This window comes from Vespa velutina, chromosome 23, assembly GCF_912470025.1.
Source record: "Vespa velutina chromosome 23, iVesVel2.1, whole genome shotgun sequence".
NCBI classification, from domain to species: Eukaryota; Metazoa; Arthropoda; class Insecta; order Hymenoptera; family Vespidae; genus Vespa; species Vespa velutina.
In genome coordinates this window covers 2220601-2232853 of record NC_062210.1, presented here as the reverse complement: position 1 = coordinate 2232853, position 12253 = coordinate 2220601, and the positions used below count along the sequence as shown (strand labels likewise).

General features: G+C 28.2%; 1 protein-coding gene across 3 annotated transcripts in view; it reads left to right on the top strand.

Moving 5' to 3' along the window:
• The window catches only part of LOC124956670 (igLON family member 5-like), a 72406-nt gene that overhangs the window by 32122 nt on the left and 28031 nt on the right, over window positions 1–12253 (top strand). The window contains exon 1 of one of the 3 annotated variants that reach the window (XM_047512800.1): window positions 11805–12077. The exons of the other annotated variants lie outside the window; for them this stretch is intronic. The gene's annotated coding sequence lies outside the window, so the exon portion shown is untranslated. Of the gene's footprint in view, window positions 1–11804; window positions 12078–12253 lie in introns of those variants that run through there. 3 annotated transcript variants of the gene reach the window in all.

Sequence of the window (12253 nt, the reverse complement as noted above, 5' to 3'; positions counted from 1 at the left end):
ATACCTAGAGTAACATGAGCTTCAAATAAATCCCAGACGATTCACAAAATCGTCGACGATTTTCTTCTCTAAATGCATACGCCGTTATATATTACTATATACATATGTATATATAGCATATATTAGTATATGTATATTCATATATATTTATATATATATATATATATATATATATATATATATATATATATATATATACGAGTATACTTGTAACACTGTTTCGTCGTTTATTCCCTTTTGTCGAGGAACTGGAAGTAGGTTAATCGACGATAATTTTCTACTCGTTGTCAGCCATCAGCTGCGCTTTTTAATTTCATACAATCGTAAAGAAACCGAAAGACTTAAGTTTTTCTTTTACCTTCTTCTTTTTTCCCCTTTTCTTTTTCTGTTTCTTTCTTTTCTTTCCCTTTTCTTTCATTCTTTTACTACTTTCTTATTTCTCTCTCTCTCTCTCTCCTCTCTCTCTCTCTCTCTCTTTTTCTTTTTTTCTCAAAAGAATCCATCGACTTGATACAAATCGTAAGATCCTTAAGTGCGTTTCCGCAATCGCTTAGATCTCCATTGCAAAACTCACGCGATCTCACGCGGAGTAAAGTTCTGGCAATGCGTCTTGCTATCCATGCGATTGTATCCGCGTCACGAAGTTACACATTACCTTTGTAGATACCGATTGCATTTGGAAACGATCAGCGTACGACCTAGTTTCTTAAACGGCATCGATCTTAATTTCAAAAAATATCCCTTATTTACGTATACGAAATATAACATATAATTTTATTTTTTATATTATATAAAATAAAAATCTTTCAATTATATTCTCGAGAAATAAATATATTTTATTTACCTCTTTTCTTTTTTTTCTTCTTCTCTTTTGTTTCGTCACATTTTTTAACAAAGTTCACTTTTAAATTTAACAATTTGTATATATATATATATATATATATATATAATTTCGTGAGATACAATTTAAAAATCGTTTCGAAAATATATCTCTTTGTTTTTTCCCAATACATTTTACAGATTCATTGAAAATGTAATAGTTGATGCAATTTTTTTTTCCTTTTTTTTTTTTTTTTTATTTTCTTTTTTCTTTTTCTCCTTCTTTTTACGTTTAGTTACTATGAATTATCTACTATATTGGTTTAGATTTTACGACAGATTTTGTCTAGAGTGAAACGTTGTCGTTTAGGGAACAAGTGGTACGAAATGGCTATTACAGGATGTCGTATCGTGTAATAATCGCTTGAGAGATGTATTGCTATAGGGTGAAGTACGAAGCTGCACATTAACCTGGCTTCCAACATTGTCTACTCCTCTCTTTCTCTCTTCCACACTACTACAACACAAATATACAAATACGCGCTTGCGCTTAACCACCCTCAAAGTGAATGTTTATATCTTTGTTAATTATTAACCCTTGAGATTGATCATATATAAATATCTATTAAAATCTGTTACGTTTATAACGAAATTAGAAAGAAAATGAAAGAACTAATTGGATTATTATTTCATAGTCTGAAAAAAAATTCGTATTATCGGTAATTGAATTTTTTTTTTTTTTAATATCTAATAATAATAATAATAATAATAATAATAATAATAATAATAATAATGATAAAAGAGAGAATTCGTTTGGATCGATTTTTCAACCCTTTAAAGGCTAATTAATCTCTTGTGCTTTGTTCTGTTTGATTTTAACGATCGAAAAAGGTTTTAGTAACTAAAATAAAACAGGTTGTATAATTTAAATTGGAAAATGTAAAAGTAACTTTAATTTACACGACACGTTCGAACAATTTGGTGGACACCGATCGAACAGGGCCCCTTTAATCGTATGATAGTGATACGGAGAATCGTTTGAAGTGGAAATTTTGTCGAACGACAGTGTGTAACTTCGAAGGTGATAGAGCAGTAACTATTTTACGAGCTCGTAAAACGTCGAGCTTCCCCACCAAAGACGAGTTTCACGAGGTTATATGGTTCACGCGCGGCTGCATGCAGTAGGTTCACCTGGTGTATTTTATTAAAAGACCAACTCGTAATGTGGAGTTTTTGATGTGCCAAGAAGAAAGAAGAATCGGACGTACCGTCCGACAATATCGACGTTTTCTTTTTCTCTTCGTATATTTCTAAATCTCCTCCGTTGTTATACGGGATAACGAATGTGAACAAACAAGAGAGAAATAAAAAAAAAAAAAAAGAAAATAAAAAGATAAAGAAAAAGAATGATCCCTAATGAAATATTATCATATTATTATTTATCTGTATTACGAGGAAATATTGAAAAATATTCGACAAATTTCGATAACATATAGTAACCCTAAGTATCGAGCGATCTAATCGATTTACATTGAAAAATTTCACCTATCATAAATTCTTTTACATTTAAATTCCTTCATAACCTCATATAACTTAAAAATGTTATTATATATTTGAATAAAAGTATTCTTTTTTTCTTTTTTTTTTTTTTTTTTTTTTTTTTTTTTTAAACCTTTATTTCATTTTATAGTCGAAGAAAGAGAAAATTAATTGATACTTCATATTAAAACTTTTTTAATGTCTTTAATATAATATAATAGTAGTATAAAAGTAATACTGTAACTTTTACATTATAACCAAGTACATATAATTTATATATATATATATACTTAAAAAAGAAAAATAAATTGGAGAGAATTAAAGAACTAAGAAAAGAAAAGAAAGGAAAAGAAAAGAAAAGAGAAGAGAAGAGAAGGGGAAAAAAAAATAAGAAACAAGAAAAAGCATACTCCCTAATAAAAATAATGTCTAATACGAATGATGAAAAATAAAAATCTATAATATAAAATAATACATATAAATAATACATATAAAATTATACGTACATTATATGCATGCGAAAAGGATATTACGAAGAGCAATAGAAAGAAAGAAAGAAAGAAAAAAAAAAAAACGAAAAAGAAAAAAAGAAAAGAAAAAAAGACATCAGTTTAACGCATAACGCGTTAATAAAATCTTTTAAGAGTAACGATTTAACCGTGCATCAGATCGATCAATGTTTCTTTTTAATTTTCCAATTACACCCAGGTAGAAAGTTTAATATAAATTGCTCTTTATCCTTCAACGTTCGAAACAATATCTATCAAGTGTCACGTAACAATCCACGAATAGTAAGTTGAATATTACATGGACATAGGTAAGAATGTTAGTTAGAGAGAATAGGTAGTAACTCTGTAATACTACTATACTTTACAAGTATGGTGTATAGTAGATGAGGTAGTGGGATGCATTGGGGCGCACGAGCAACGCGCAATTATCCCAAAAGCGCGTCGCGGTCGATAATGTGCCGTTTGAAGAACGGCTCGCGCGCTATTCGCAACCTGCTTGACACGCGAATCGCACGCCAAGGATAACGACGTGCCACCGTTTCGTAACCAACGACGAATCCATTCGAGGGCTCATCAATCAAGAACACGAGACGAGATCGTTTGCGGTATGGCAATCGGCGTTGGTTTCATAGACGTAGCCAGAGAATACTAGTAAAAGAGAGAGGTAGGGTGAGTTCGTACGTGTGTGTGTGAGAGAGAGAGAGAGAGAGGGAGAGAAATAGTTTTGCGATCGAAAGGATGGAAAACAGAGCGACGTAATGGTGCTAATGACGCACACTCTGTTTCCTTTTTTCTTCTCACTCTCTCTCTCTCTCTCTCTCTCTCTCTCTCTCTCTCTCTCTCTCTCTCTTGCATTCCCTTTCCCTCTTTCTCTTTCTGTCCCTTTTTCATCTAGTTCGTTACTCCTCGAAGAGTAAGCAGCAGTAAAACTAGAAAGACAAACTAGCAATCGTAACACGAATATATTCGGATACAAGCATTCGACATCTACTTTCTCTCTCTCTCCCTCTCTCTCTCTCTCTCTTTTTCTCTCTTATTCTCATGATCGAGTTAAACGTTTTACTATTTCTTTGTATTTTTCTTTCAACTTATTTGTTTGCTTACTTTTTTCATTCGTTCGTTTATTTACTCGTTTGTTTGTTTCCTTTAACTTCCAACAAAAATTTATTTGTCCATCGTGGTATCAATGCTGTTTCAAAAAGATTTCCCGTTCGTTCGTTCGTTCGTTCGTTCGTTCGTACGTTACAGAAAAGTAACACTCCTGAAGTTCCGCAATTAGCGGTGTTTGATCGATCGCCCAAGTTAAACGTGTGTCTCGTTACGAGTTTTAAAAGCGTTTGGTTTTCTTCAAAAGATGCTATTCGATTCGATTCGATTCGATTCGATTCGATTCGATTCAATTCGATTTGATACGATTCGATCCGATTCTCGTTTCGAGTCTCGTTTCGTTTCGTAAGCGAGATAAAACGAATTTGTATGCAGCGTCACCGAGAAACCTGATCAACGATGTATAGTAAACTCGCGTAAATCGCGAAAAGAATCGGGCCGGAAGGGTGAGGGTGGGACGATGAGAGGGAGAGAGAGAGAGAGAGAGAGAGAGAGAGAGAGAGAGAGAGAGAGAGAGAAAGAGAGAAAAGAAAAGAAAGGAAGAAAAAAATCATCCAAGTTTTAGGATCGTTCGATCGTTTTCCCTGACGAAAAGTTGCACTTTTCACGATCGTCCAATTTCAAAGTGAGCATCACGAATTCGTTGAAAGGATCAATAAATTTGACGACCAACGGAAATCGAAGGACTCATTGAAGCGATTGATATTTCTTCGCTTTCGAATTCAAATACCTTTTTCCTTTTCCTCTCTTTCTTTCTGTTTTTTTTTCTCTTTTCTTTTTTTTTCTTTTTTATTTTTTTTTTTTTTTCCCCTCTCTCCCTTCTCTTTTCATCGCGTCTCCGTTTTTCTGAAAATAAAAGAAAGAGAAAATAAAAAAAAAAAAAAAATAAAAAAAGAGAAAGAATCCTCCGAATGACGAATTAAAAATTATTCATTCATTTTGATCGTTCGAACGGATCTCGAAAAAATCTTTATGATCGAGCCATTTAATTGAGATCTAATAACAATTCTCAACGTTTTAACGAATTTCTTTCTTAGCGAATGAACGAGATTGAGAATGTAGGTCGGTTAAAGAGTCCTTGATAATCCATAAATCATAGGGAAAGTCTTGCACAACTCGATTCGGTTCGTTCATGAAAAAAAAAGAGAAAGAAAGAAAGAAAGAAAGAAAGAAAGAAGGTAAGTAAGAAAGTAAGAGGGAAAAGAAAGAGAAGAAAAAAATGAATGAAAGAAATGAATGAAAAAGAAAAAAGAAAGAGAGAGAGAGAGAGAGAGAGAGAGAGAGAGTGAATGAGTAAGAGAGAAAAGAGAAACATTTTTGTCCGCCAACCTATTCCGTCCGCCGCAACGCGATTTTCTTTACCTCGGACGTTTCCACTTTGCGGTTCTTTTTACGATAGCCGAGAGCTACGGAGAGACGTTTCCGGTAGCAGTAAGACGCTCGTTTTCTCGAGGATCTTACAAGGACGACGATCGATCACTTCTAGAGACGAAAGCCGAGACAAATTCTTTTGGAACGTTCCTCTCTCTCTCTCTCTCTCTCTCTCTCTCTCTCTTTAACTCTCTCTCTTTCTCTCTCTTTCTTTCTGTTTCTTTCTTTCTCTTTCTCTCCATCGCGCGTAAAAGGACTCGCGTATATATATATATGTCTGTATGTATGTGTACGTGTATATATATATATATAGGTATATATAGTTTCTTCTTTTACGATCGAGCTCGATGCTTTTTAGGCCGAACACGAATCGATTGCCCTACACTCGATTCGTTCTACCGATAAATCTCCCTTCGGGTACTTTTTTAATCTCCTTTACTCCTACCAAACTATTATTCTGATTTTATTATTATACTTTTTATCGTATCGGCTAATATTATAAATCCTTGCACTATGTAATTAGAGTTTGGCTGAAAAAAAAAAAACAGAAAATAATTAAAATTGATTAATTAATTAATTTTTATTAATTTTTTTTCTTTTTTTTCTTTTGGTTTTTTTTTTCAACCAACTCTGATCCGATTTATTCCATTTTTTATATCTCATATATATATATATATATATATATATATATATATATATATGTATGTATCTATTTATTTATTTATACGTATGCACAAATATTCAATTATACAATTTCAAAAATTATCTGGGAATATATTTATAACATATTCTGTACATTTATATTTTTTATAAAACACTTCACTTTTTCGTAATATAATTTATTTTTCTCATTTGTTTTTAACCAACTTTGATCCAATTTATTTCCATTATTAATGTCTCGCATATATATATATATATATATATATATATATATATATATATATATTACACAAATACACATATACTTTTTAAAGAAATTTTTTGTTTTACGAATAAGTCCTGTTTTCTTAATTAAATGAAATGTTCACGTTACACGGCCACAAAGTGCAAAGGATTAAAATAATATTTAATGGATTTTCTTCGTTGTCATTTAATCTCAACTTATGGAAACAACCTTATGGAAGATACTATTAAATTTGCATTTAAATACGGGACAGTAGAAAAATATTCACTTTTCGTTGGAGTTTTCGACTCGACTTGTTAAGATTGTATTTTATTTATCTACAAAAAATTGATTGAATATATTTCATTAATTTTTTATGCAACAATAATCAAACAAAATCTCGAACGTCTTTTCAACAATTAGGTATTCTAATTAAAAAAAAAAAAAAAAAAAAGAAAAAAAGAAAACACATGATCATGATGCTGATCGTAATGCTCATTTATATTTCAGAATCTGAAGTCGCATTTATCTTCTTTCTTATTTTCTTTTTCTTCCTTTTTTTTTTATAGAGATCGATATATCGATGTATCGATATATCGAATTAGATCACGATTAAATAGAATGAGTATGAACCAAAGGATACAAAGTAAATCATTTATATTTTTAGTGAAATCGAATAAATGGATGACCGAGTTCGATACTAATATTTCGAGCAAATGCGAACGAAAGAACTATTAATTAATTGCATTATTGATTAAATAATTGATGAAACAAGAAGATCCTAGCACGGGTTTAATAAAAATAAGCATGCAAATTAATGATCGACATATATAAACAATGTAAAGGCATATATATATATATATATGTAGAAAAATATATATCGCTCGGGATCCAAATCTTTCTAGATCCAATATATTTCGTTAATAATTTATTAAAAAAAAAAAAAAAAAAAAAAAAAAAAAAAAAAATTCAAACTATTAAACGATTAACATGTTTAAAGAAATTGATCTTTAAATTTTTCCCTTCTTAAAAAGAAATTCTCTGAGATGACTCCAAAATACTCGTCGTCCTCGTCGTAGATCAAAATTGAAGGAAATTGATCCTCCAGCAGATTAAAATTGAGTTGACAATAATGTAGATACAATAAAGTAAACAATAAAATAAACAATAAAGTAGATTCATATGATGATTATCTAAAAGAGAATTATAAGTAAACAATTTTTCTTGAATTTATTTCAATTAAAATAAGATTGTAAAATTATATTAATTAATATAAAATGTATGAACGTTAACTTAATAATTTTCTCTAATAGAAAGAAAGTGTATTAGGTTTAACGTGCATCTTTTATGATGCACTGACTCTAATAAGAGGAACAATTATTTATTAATAACGAAACGGCACAGAATTTAATACGCTTAAATACGTATATATGAATGTGTAAAACGAATGGAAACTTAGTACGAAATAAAATATAAATACTAACTCTATTGTTAACTGATTTATACGCGATCGATTTCAGGTATTATATATTTACACGTACATATGTACGTTACAAAAAAAAAAAAAAAAAGAAAAAAAGAATAGTTACTTTAAATCACTAATCGAAATTTTTATTAATGGACGAACACTGACTCGACTTACTCGTTTTTTTTTTTTTTTTTTTTTTTTTTTTTTAACGATACTATCGTTCTCTCGCAGATTATTTCTGATCAGCTGAAAATAGAAAAAAGAAAGAAAAGAATAAGATTATTGGTATCAATATGTTGTACATTAAAAAGAAAAGAAAAAAGAAGAAAAAAAAACTATTATAACATTATTGAAGATTAGAAAAAAAATTAGAAAATTTACATAATAAAGTTCTTGTTGATTCTTGCACGATAAGCATCCTGCATCAAGATCATGATGAATCTTGTATTAATACGAACATTATCTTATTTCACGTATTTTGTTAACTAATTTATTTTAATCAGCTTATTTAACCGCACAAAAATGTATAAATACATTACGAGCTAATACTGACTCTAATATCGCGCGATTGCACGCAGTAATAAGAAATTATACTTTTATAAATGAAATATGTATCTGTAAAAAAAACAAAAAAAAATATTAGATGTTAAACAAACAATAAATTTAATTTTTATAAATCATTTTTATCTGAAGAGAGTCAAATATCGAAAAATTTATGAATCAATTAATTAAATTATATAGAAGCTACAAAATGTTAATTATTTTTGAAATTCGTCGAAATATGTAGCTAATTATGCTAGAAAAAAGAAAGAAAGAAAGAAAAAAAAAACAGATCACTCGGGTTTTATCACGTAGAGAATTATTATAGATAAAGATTTAATTCATAATAAAAAGTAAATAATCATAAACAAAATAAACAAAATAATAACTACATAGGAAGGACAAATAAACAGCATCGATTGTTATCTAAAAACTATTCTTATTGTTATAATTTTTCATTTCATATTGAAATATTATATATTGTTCAATTAATTACAATAATATTCATTAATTAATTTTAGCTTAATTAAATCCGATTTTAACTTTTAATTTTAAAGATAACGATAAAATAATATTATAATATAATATTAATGTATAAATTTATTAATATAAATAACATCAATATTATTCTTAATATTTATAAGAATAAAATAATATCAATTATAATGAAAAGTTTAAGTTTATTATATATTTTTATAATATAAGTAAAATATTTTAATTAAATTTATATTATTCTTATATATAATTTAAATATAATGTAATATATTATAATATTGATGAATTATTTATTATTATAATTTAACTATATTACAGTTTATTTTTATCTATTCATCTATCCATATATATATATATATATATATATATATATATATATAATAAATTAATAATGTTTAAAGTTCATTATTGTAAACATATTATACATATATTTTGCAATTAATAATTATAATATATTAATGACAATTTATTTATATATACATATAAATAAATTATAATGGAATAAAATCAATTAATTGATAATTAATTTCATGATTATAATATGAAAATAATATTACTTACATAAGCCGCAGAAACGAAGACGAGTTCTGCTACGGAACAAGTCTTTCAATGGACTGAGAGATCTCGTATAACATACATTGAAAATATCACACGCTATCTGACAACAACAAAGGACGAATAGCTTCGTTTACGTTCTCTCTTCGTGAAAGCGAATTTCCTGGAACATACGAGGTAAAATAACACAATGGAAAGTTCGTTCGAAAGCAATATACTTTTTCTATCGGAACATACTCCAATCTTTTCATTCAAAATATATAAATATTCTTTAATACATTTTACTTACGAAGAACAGTAAATAAATAATACTGTACTATCTATATTGACCTTTGTCAATTTGTTTACATCCGTATATATGTAATTTATACGTTGAAAATATTATAACTATTGCTTATAACTTATAAATTTTAAGAAAATTTTTTGATAAGAAATAAAATTTTACGTCAGAGAAATGATACGTCAACGTAGTACGACGAATTGATGAAGACATTTACAAAAGTCAATAATAAAACTGACGAAATGTTAATCCAATGATTATACGCATAACATCAATTTTTTTTTTACTAGCCGATCGTAATTTTTCAATTTATTATTGAAAAATGTCGAAGTATTATGTAGATGCGTCAAATGTATCGAAATGTGGTAGCTTTTTTTTCTTTTTTTTTTTTTTTTTTTTCTTTTTTTAATCGAAACGATGAAAATAAATGTACCGTGTAATCTATGAATAAAAATGAAAATCTTGAATCAAACAGAAAAATGTAAGTACACGACGAACTAGACACATTCGTAGTGTCTACTATTTTTAATTAAGAATATCTTTTAAATGCGATATACTTTTAACTCGCGAATATTCGAACGTGAAAATTACGATATTGATAATCGATTGATATATTAAAAGTTAGAAAATGTTAGTTTGAAAAATTATACGAATTATCTATAAATAAGAGAATTATTAAAATTTCTTATCTACTTGATAGAGTTCATATATAATCATTTTTCTCGATTTATTATTTATATATACAAAAAAAAAAAAAAAAAAAAGAAAAAGAAAAAACATTATAAATACGAGAAGATGAAAATCAATGAATTAAATAACTCTTTAAATTTCATTCAACACAATGATTTTTCAAAAGATAAAATCTGAGAACAAATTATTCTTACGATATAAATATAATAACCGGATGTAACCAGAATTAAGCGGAAGTAATAATCATGTAATAAGAAAATTATGATAAAGTAATATCCCACGAATATTATGAATTATATTTATATCGATCTCATTTATATTTATAATATGTACTTGTACATATTTTTCTTTTAATTAAGTATTGAAAGAAGGAAGATCAGGCAGCGTTACACGATTGTGTTTTATATAATTTGTTTGAATAGTAATTCATTAATGAAAATTCTTAATTATTAAAAATATCTTAATTATTGAAAATTCTTCTCGAATATCATGATTATGAGAAAGAAAGAAAAAAAAAAAAAAAAAAAAGAAGAAAGAAATCGAAGAAAAAAAAGACAGAAATCTCTTCGAGAATTAAAATTTTCAAATGAATGATATATTTTTAACGTAATTAATTCCCCCTTAGATATAAAGTTTGATATTACGTAGATATCATTTTAACGTGATGATTTATTCGTATTATGATTTTTAATCGATTTAAATTAGAAAACTTAAAATATGATTCAAAAGATTCGCAAAACACGTCTTGTATATCGTTGTTTCTCTCGTATATCTTGTTCGAATTGCTTGAGAATTTCTTTCTATTTGAAAGAAATGCAAAGAAATGTATGGATTATGCAAGTGAAACGATATCTCTATTTTCTCTTTGATCCATGTATTCTCTTGGCCGACTTTTCAGTGCTCTATGTATATATCCTATATATATTTATATATATATATATATATGTACTTTTCTCACTGTTATTTCTTACATCGAAAGATTTTCTCATAGCTCTCAACGATATTAATGATTTCTTATTGTAAGAACAACTATACATCTTTCTTTAGATCCATTTTTAATAGGAGTATCTCGTTCAATTTTAATTAAGAAACGACATTGTTTTAAGTAAAATTTGACTTTAACGACGATAACTTATACAGATAAGAATTCAAATTGACTCGGTGATAAACGCGTTAGATGGACACCAAGACAAATTGCTTCTACGGGTTACTGTCTCGTCGTGCGCATGCACCAAGCTAAATGGACCGTAACGATTATTTAGTCATATAGGTGTGCAGGTTATTTTTAATCACAAAGGCCGAGGTGCGAGCTACGAAAACGCGTACTTAGTCAGTACTATATTTCCTCCTGGTGTAACATTATCACGGGAAACAACGACGAATATATAAATAACGTCATTCATTTTTTCGTTCGTTCTAAAAAAAAAAAGAAAAGAAAAGCAAAAAAAGGAAAAACAAAAAAAAAAAAAAGAAAAAAGGAGAAAAAATGAAAAAGGAAAAGAAGAAAGAAAAAAGAGAAAGAATTGAATTTCTTTCAAATATTTTTATTTCCTATCCATAATTTTCCTTTCGTTATTTTCCATCGATTTCAATGAATTATCGTATGCTTTTTAAACGACGAAAAGAAAAAAAAAAAAAGAAAAAATGTAAGATAAGTCTAATAAATCCAATAAAGAATATTCGGTAATGCGCATATCTACTGATAAGAAACGAGTTCTATGGTTATGGCGCGAACAGGATGTTAGTCGAGCGGAAACCACAGAAAAACATTGTCTATCCTCCGCAGAACGAGCTCGGTCAAGAGATTAAGGTAATCCTAAGGTAATCAATGACTCTCGTTCCAAAGGTTTCAACAGATTAATCGTAAGTCGATCTTACCTTTGAATTCTTTCGCAGGCCATAATTGCGAGAAGAGAAATTATTATCATTGGTATAATCGTTTTGTAATATATACTTATAATATATATATATATATATAACATCTTTAAATTTGTTTA